Genomic DNA, 7359 nt, shown 5'->3' with positions numbered 1-7359 from the left:
GTGATGAGTTAATTAGAAGGATATAGGAACTCACAACTCAAAAACTGAATGATTAGATTAATAGTAATAACAAATACCATGATATCAATAGCTACTATTTGTTGCAATTACTATATCCAGGCACTGTGCTAATCCTGTAGATGTAGTCCCTTATTTATTCCTCACAACAAATCTGTGAACTAGATATGATTGGTATCATTTTGCATATGAGAAAAAAGGAGGCTTACAAGTACTTTGGCATGAATCAGAAAATAAACATTTTGTAAATGTTAAGTATTTTTGGGAGTATTAGTATCGTTTGGTGGAAGACAATCATGGGGAAATACATCAACGGAGGGAGTCACCTTTCTCAGCCTCTATCATGATCATACCCAAGGTGAAGCATGGCAGCTGAATCCCAGTGTGAAGGTTCAGTGCTAGCATAAAGAAGAGCAAGGAGAAGTTGGTGAAGCTGGGGCAAAGTGAGGATATGTGTGTGTGCAGGTGTGTATGTTTGTGCATAAATTTGCATGTGCATGTTTGTGTGCAGGTATGTATGCACAGGTGTGTGCAAATGTAGACTTGTGTGTACACGTTTGTGCACATGTACATACACATATGTGCACCTATGTTTGGGGGGTAGGAACCAGGATGGGGAGGAAGTATAGAGTAGTGCCAAGACAGGAGTGATATCAGCCTCCTTTAACATGTCTAGTGCAACCTGACCATCGGGTACAGATTTAAGAACAGACCATCCTTCTAGAGTAGGGTCCAGGAGGTGTCATGTTGAGCTTGGCATTGACTATCCAATGTCTGGATTTTGGGCTGGTCCAGTGGGGTAGACTTATGGGGGAGGGGTTAGAGGGACTAAGGCAGCAGGTAGGCTCTGAGGGGGTGGTGTATACTTACCACGTGGCACAGCTGTATTTCAAAAACTGAAGAGCAGATACAGTCCTACCATTCAAAGCTGAGGACATGAACTCATAGATTATTGGCCTTCTCTTGTCCCTGCCATATCTCCTATTTCCAGTTCTACCCATACTTACTCCAAAATGAGTTGCCTTCTTTCCACTGCTATAGAAGGGATTTCCTCCAAAACATTAAGCTCATAGATTTTTTTCAAACACTTTAGTTCTACAGGACTGCTTTCCTTCTTACAGGTATTATGACTGTGTGTGTGTGTGTGTGTGTGTGTGTGTGAAAACTAGAAAAAATTCAAACCTGGGGCTGAATCAGTTCATTGGAATCACAAAGGAATGTGAAGTTGTAAGACAATATCAGACATTCTAGAACTTGGGTGAAAGGTTTTCACATTCCCTCTCGGGTTCTGTCAAACCACATCACAAAAAGAAATTAATCAATAAACATATCAAATGAGAAAACATCACATTTTTGTCCTTGGCAGCATTGTATGGCTTCATGATGCTTCCTCATGGCAGGTTATTGTATGTGCCTCGGTCCAAGTCTCTTCCCTTTGTTCTCTTCTCCTTCTCTACCTTGGTTTCACCTTGGTTTAGGAGCAAAGCCAAAGTATTTCATTTGGAATCTGAGGAAAAGACAGAAATGATTCCTGGGATTTTGAACTTTCCTCCCTTGCTCCAACCTACAAGAGAGGCAACTCCGGAGAAGGTGGGACAAATAACAACTAACACTTGTCTAGTACTTTGTGATTTTGCAAAGTGCTTTTATAGATAAACTCACTGTTTCTTACAACAGCTTTGTGACATCATGATTATTGTTTCCCCTGGCAGAAAACAAAATGTCTCAAATAAGTTAAGCAAACAGCTAATAGGTTTTCTGAGATACCATGATGTCTCCAATGTAATGTGGGATTTTTTAGCCTATCCTCACTCTGGTTATTAGGGGAAATCCTCAGCACCCATGCCAGGACTCTAAAATCACGTAGGCTTGAACTTTCCTTGATTTAAATAATGACCATGACTCGCTTGCTCGCTCAATCACTCACTCCAGTTCCAATGGAGACTTGAAGTCAGTGGGTTAATGCTTTTTCCTTTTTCCCTTTTTCTATTCCAGGAAATAAATACCTTTTTGAGATATGTTTTATTGAGCAAATGCTGATTGACCTTCTATTATGTGCCAAACGCTGTCCTATGGCTTGGAATATGATTGTTAGCCAAATCATGCCTTTCTACAGTTTGCATTCTCATGGAGTGGGGCCTAAAAAATTTTTGATAATGAATGTGGCACTAGGTATTCTATGACAGTTCTTTGCATTAGAAACAAGTCACTAGGTTTAGCTCACAAACAAGGAGAGAGGATTGCACTGGGCATGTGTACCAGTAGTTGGTGGTCTTTGGAAGACATTTTAAAGAAATTTCTATCAAAGGATCTGAGAATGTCTCTCAGAGGCCCAAAATATCCCTCCCCAACAATGACATGCTTAATAAGTAAAATCTATAAGCCAACTTCTCCCTTCATATGATGATTTTCTGTGTCTCATAGCTTCAATGTCTATCTCTTAATTTCCACTAAGAAATAAGCAACTAAAGACTTGAGGTGTTACCCTTTTGAGGGTTAATTCACTCTCCACAAGGGTTTTCCACAGCTGAAAATCTTTTTATTAGATTAACTCTTAAGCATCATATCTGATCTTCTAAGCCACACCTATATCCTGTGGCAGCCGCTGTTGAAACCAACAGTTCTGTGTAGGCTCCAGTCAGTTTCCAGTAGGTACGGCTTTGCTTCAGGCCCGAAATGCACACCTCTTGCCTCCCGCAGGTGCGGACTTTCTTTACCGATGTCACTGCATTGAGAACTGTAGAAACTTGGTGTCCAAGAACATGCATCCTGAAAGTGGGAGTGCTTAATACCAGGTTAGAAGAAATGTTCACCAATGGGGACTGGAAGTCAGTGGGTAAATGCTTCTTCATTTGACTTTTCCTGCCTCAGGAACATTTTGCAAAGCATTTCATTCTGCTTCTCAGATGAGCTCACAAGACTGAACAACTGGTCACCCGTGGTGATATACTTGCATGGACTCTCTCTCCTCCCTTGTTATATTCTGGTTCCCTGGAACTACATTTCCAAATAAATTACTCACACATGGCCTTTTTCTTACACTTTGCTTCTTATGGAATCTAGGTGAAAACAGTCTTTAGGCTTTAATGGCTCAAAAAAGAGTAGAATCAATACATTACTGATGATGAGATTCTGTGCTATATACAATACACCTAAGCTTCAGTAGTTACAATGGCATTTTATGAGGTATGTGACTTACAAGGCGTTGCCCATGCTGGGCACTGGAATATTCATTCTCATAGTCACTTACCACACTGGGCTCATACATTTCTATTGTGATAGTTAGAGGGTTTTAAAAATTTGAGCCATATAAAATGAAGATGATGACAACAACAAAAACAATTAGTAAGACTCACTCTATAATGAGAATCATATGATATTTTGTAAGTGTTTATACACATGCACTTATTCTGGGCAAAGTTATCAGGATGAACACCAGCAATGACATTTGGTGTAGGCTGAAACTCAGGGGCAGAAGGGTCAGCAGGCCCTGAGTTCTCTGCTCACCCTGCAGGGCTGTGCTTGACCAGGGAAGCTACTGGATATACCATGAAGCTATTACTCCCTTGAAGGAACCTCAGTCTCTACTGCTATCCCTTTTTATAATGCTATTGTGTGAGAATACTTAGTTTAGGACCAATGTTTTTAAGGATGTTCTGAAAAAAATATAGATGACCAGCATCTGGAAATCTTAGGGTTTCTGGTTACTTAGGAAGTGATTTGAGTGCAGTCTCTCATGCAGTCTCACACCCCATTACCAAAGAAGGAGGCCATTAGTCCCAGATAGGTCATTGTCAGAGAGCTCCAAGGTCATTTATCAGAAAATCCTACCCACCTCTTTACAAAATATAACAGATACACAGTGGGCTTGGGTGATGATTTTCCACTTCCTCACAATTTAGGATTTAGTGATAACCTTTAGCCAGTGTGTCCAAGAGAATATTCTTGAACGGCTCCTCATTCTTTATTTGCCAAATTTGGCTCCTATCCCACATCATTTATACCTCTTGGTTGGGCAAGGTATGCTTCTGCTTTCAAAGGTTTTATTATTGAGTGTTATTCTTCCTTAGGCCCTTCACAAGAGCAGAGTCATCAAGTTGAGTCCTCATCAAGTGATTTTCATGAAAAGTTGCCTGCATCCATCATCCTCTGTGGAGTGCTAGCTGTGGCTGGCTCTAGGAGGTTGCTGTACCTTTCTAGCTCTTAAAGCCATCCTGCAATGTCTGCCTTCTCTGTTGCTGGATTAATAGGTTCTCCTATGGACTTTGAAATTGGCTTGGTGGATATTGGAGCCATGCAGGAAAAAAAAAGACATTAAAACATTTCTTTTCCAAAAAAATTTTTTTTTGCTTGCAATTGCAATTGAAAAGAAGTCCCATTTTTGTAATATGACAAGGTGCTCTCTGTGAATAACACCATTAAATTTCCTGTCAGCTACCCTGGCATAAGAGGAGATCCAAGGTGTTACCATTTTATTTCGTTGCTTTGTAGGTTTCACTAGGTAACATGATAAGCATGTAGTGTTAGGGCAGCGATATTGTGGGCACCTGAGAGATCTTCTCAGTTCCTTTGGTAGGAAAGCTTCTAAAATGGCCCCCGTGATCTCCGCCTCCTGGCATACCTGTCCTTCTATAGACTCCTTCCCTTGTATGTGGTCTGAAGCTAGTGACTTACTTCTAATGCAGAAGTGATGGTGACTTCCATCTGGAAGGCACCTTCTCTTTTCATTTTGACTGCTTTGATGAAGCCGGCTCCCATATTAGAGCATGTGACATCATATGGCAAAGAATTGAGGGACGCCTCCAACCAACACACAGCAAGGAAAGAAACCCCCAGCCCAACAGTCACGAGGAACTGAATCCTGCTAACGAATGAGACAGTCAGCTAGGAAGCACATCTTTTCGGTTAAAGATGAGATGACCACAGGCCTGGCTGACAAGATGATTGCCTCCTGAGAGAGATCCTAAAGCCGAAGACCCAGATTCCTGATCCACAGATAAATAAATGGTTTTGGGGTACTTCATTACACTGCAATAGGTAATAAATGCAGTCCTGCTCCAATTACAGGGGTTAGGAGGCTGTCTCTCTTTTTTGAGCCATTGCAACAGCATCCTCTGGTCATAATGCCCAGGAAATGTCTGTAATCTATGATCTCCTTTGAATGCAGGCAGCCATTTTCCACTCCTGGATCACTAAGCAACATTCAACCTGTCAGAAACTAGGGCATACAAATTCTATTATAGCCACTATATTTAACACAGGAGCCTGGATAATAAGGTCAGAGACATATTTTACAGCCTTAGCCTTAGCCTGGCATCACATCTTTTCTGGACTAAGGGCATTTTATATGGTTCTGATTGAAAATAGCAGTTATTTTTCCCCCTGATCGGTTATCTTTACTGAAAATGTACATTGCTGCCGCTCCTGACAAGGAGGACTTGTATTAGACACCATGGGCTTGCACCTGAATACCCAAGTGATGCATTACATGAATATAATTTACATAATGAGCCAGGCAAAAGGCATGTGTTAGACTGTACATGCTTGTCAACATTTAAAAATCTTGCAATCCTGACAGAGAGCTGCCTCTTAGAGTGAAGAAAAGAGTGACACTCATTCCTCCAGCCTTCAAACTCTTATCTGTTGCCATGCCACAAATATTACTCATGGAGGATATTCAGATAATTCACACCAAGAAATAAACCTGTTACAGGTTAAAATGTTTATAAAACTAGCATATTGGACTTATCTGGCTACCTTAGAGCAGATTTTTTTTCTAATTTTTCAATAAATATGAAAGATTAAATTCAAGCACCAAGGGGATTTTATGGTTAAGTCACAATTTATAAGTGGGCATTAATTAACATCAGATAAAAATGAGATCCCTAAGGAATTATATTTTGCCTTCTCATTAGTGGCTGTTTTATCATTATAAACCTTTCTAGAATGAATAATTAAGAAATTATAATAAATAACTATTATAGAAAGGCCCTGGGATAATGAAAACTACAGTGTTTGGCACAAGTTTTAGTCAATACCTCTAGATCTGGGTCACATGCCATCCCTTTGGCTACATTTACAATCTAAAGATTGACTAGGCTATAACAATTAAACTTGAATTTCAGGATTATTTTAACTTTTTATTAGGTTTGAACATCCTGAGATCAGGTAAAATGAGCTCTAGAGATTCAGGTGGAGTTTTCAGATTACTGGTAGTTTTGTTTTTTTTTTTGAGACAGGGTCTCACTGTTTCACTCAGGCTGGACTGCAGTGGCACAGTCACAGCTCACTGCAGCCTTGACTTCCTGGGCTCAAGTGATCCTCTCACCTCAGCCTCCTGAGTTACTGGGACTGTAGGCATGCACCACCATGTCTAGCTAATTTTTAATTTTTTTCTTTTTCTTTTTTTTTTTTAGAAGCAGATACTATATTGCCCAGGTTGGTCTCTAATTCTTGGGCTCAAGTGATCCTCTCCCACTTTCCACCTCGGCCTTGCAAAGTGCTAGGATTACAGGAGCGAGCCACCATGCCCAGCCTACTGGTAGTTGTAAATAAACTTGCGTGTGGACTTGAATTGAATACATACCACACCAACTGAAAAGTGAAATATTTCGTGGTTTGCTTTTTACCCCATATTTTGAGATTTAGGGATTTACTTTTATGATATCAAAATGTATCTCCTTGATAGAAGAAAAAAATACACAAAAATGGCGATTTTGCTCCTCAGAAATTGCACCCAACTCCATCTCCCCAAGATATACCTTGTTTTTATTAATTCCACCTTTTCAAAAGGCAATACAATTTATACAATAAACACTTCTATTGTACCTTTTAAATTTTTAGTTCTTGTCCTAAATAAAGTATTTTGAGGTATCTTTTTGATACTGCAAGTACTACCGTTACCTTGATCTAGTCACTAAGTATTAGTAAGTGCAGCACCAGACCAGGGACCACACCATCAGCTTCCCAGGCTAACTCCTGTACCTGAAATAAGGAGGCCAGGAATGCAAAAAGAATAAAAAATTCTGACATGCTGTGGCATTTATTTGCCCTATAACCTACTGACCTAGACAGATTTTCTGGGGTAGGAAAGCATAAGCCAAACACTGACCTAAATGGAACCTATCAATCCTGCTCAAATGTTAGCCAGCTAGTAATTACCTTACACAGTAATGCCAAAATAATCAAAAGGCCTTTCCTTTTGGAATGAAAGGTGGTCACCTGTACTTTCTGGAGGCTGTGGCCCTTACCAGTCTCTGGTGCTATCCTGCAAGTGGACAACGATGGCGTTGATAAATGGGGCTTCCCCTAGCCTGCAGGCTTTCTCTCTTGACCTTCACT

At 40.3% G+C, this 7359-nt stretch overlaps 1 long non-coding RNA gene across 1 annotated transcript; it reads right to left on the bottom strand.

The window, feature by feature from the left end:
- Positions 1-233: 233 nt before the first annotated feature.
- Positions 234-1220, bottom strand: LOC126933490 (uncharacterized). Its single transcript, XR_007718641.1, has 3 exons — positions 1026-1220; positions 889-946; positions 234-416 (listed from the first exon to the last, which is right to left on the bottom strand). It is a non-coding gene; the product is annotated as an uncharacterized LOC126933490 (long non-coding RNA).
- Between the last annotated feature and the right edge of the window lie 6139 nt (positions 1221-7359).

This window comes from Macaca thibetana, chromosome 13, assembly GCF_024542745.1.
Source record: "Macaca thibetana thibetana isolate TM-01 chromosome 13, ASM2454274v1, whole genome shotgun sequence".
In the NCBI taxonomy this organism is placed as follows: domain Eukaryota; kingdom Metazoa; phylum Chordata; class Mammalia; order Primates; family Cercopithecidae; genus Macaca; species Macaca thibetana.
The sequence above is the reverse complement of the archived record's forward strand: the minus strand, read 5'-3'. Positions and strand labels throughout refer to the sequence as shown.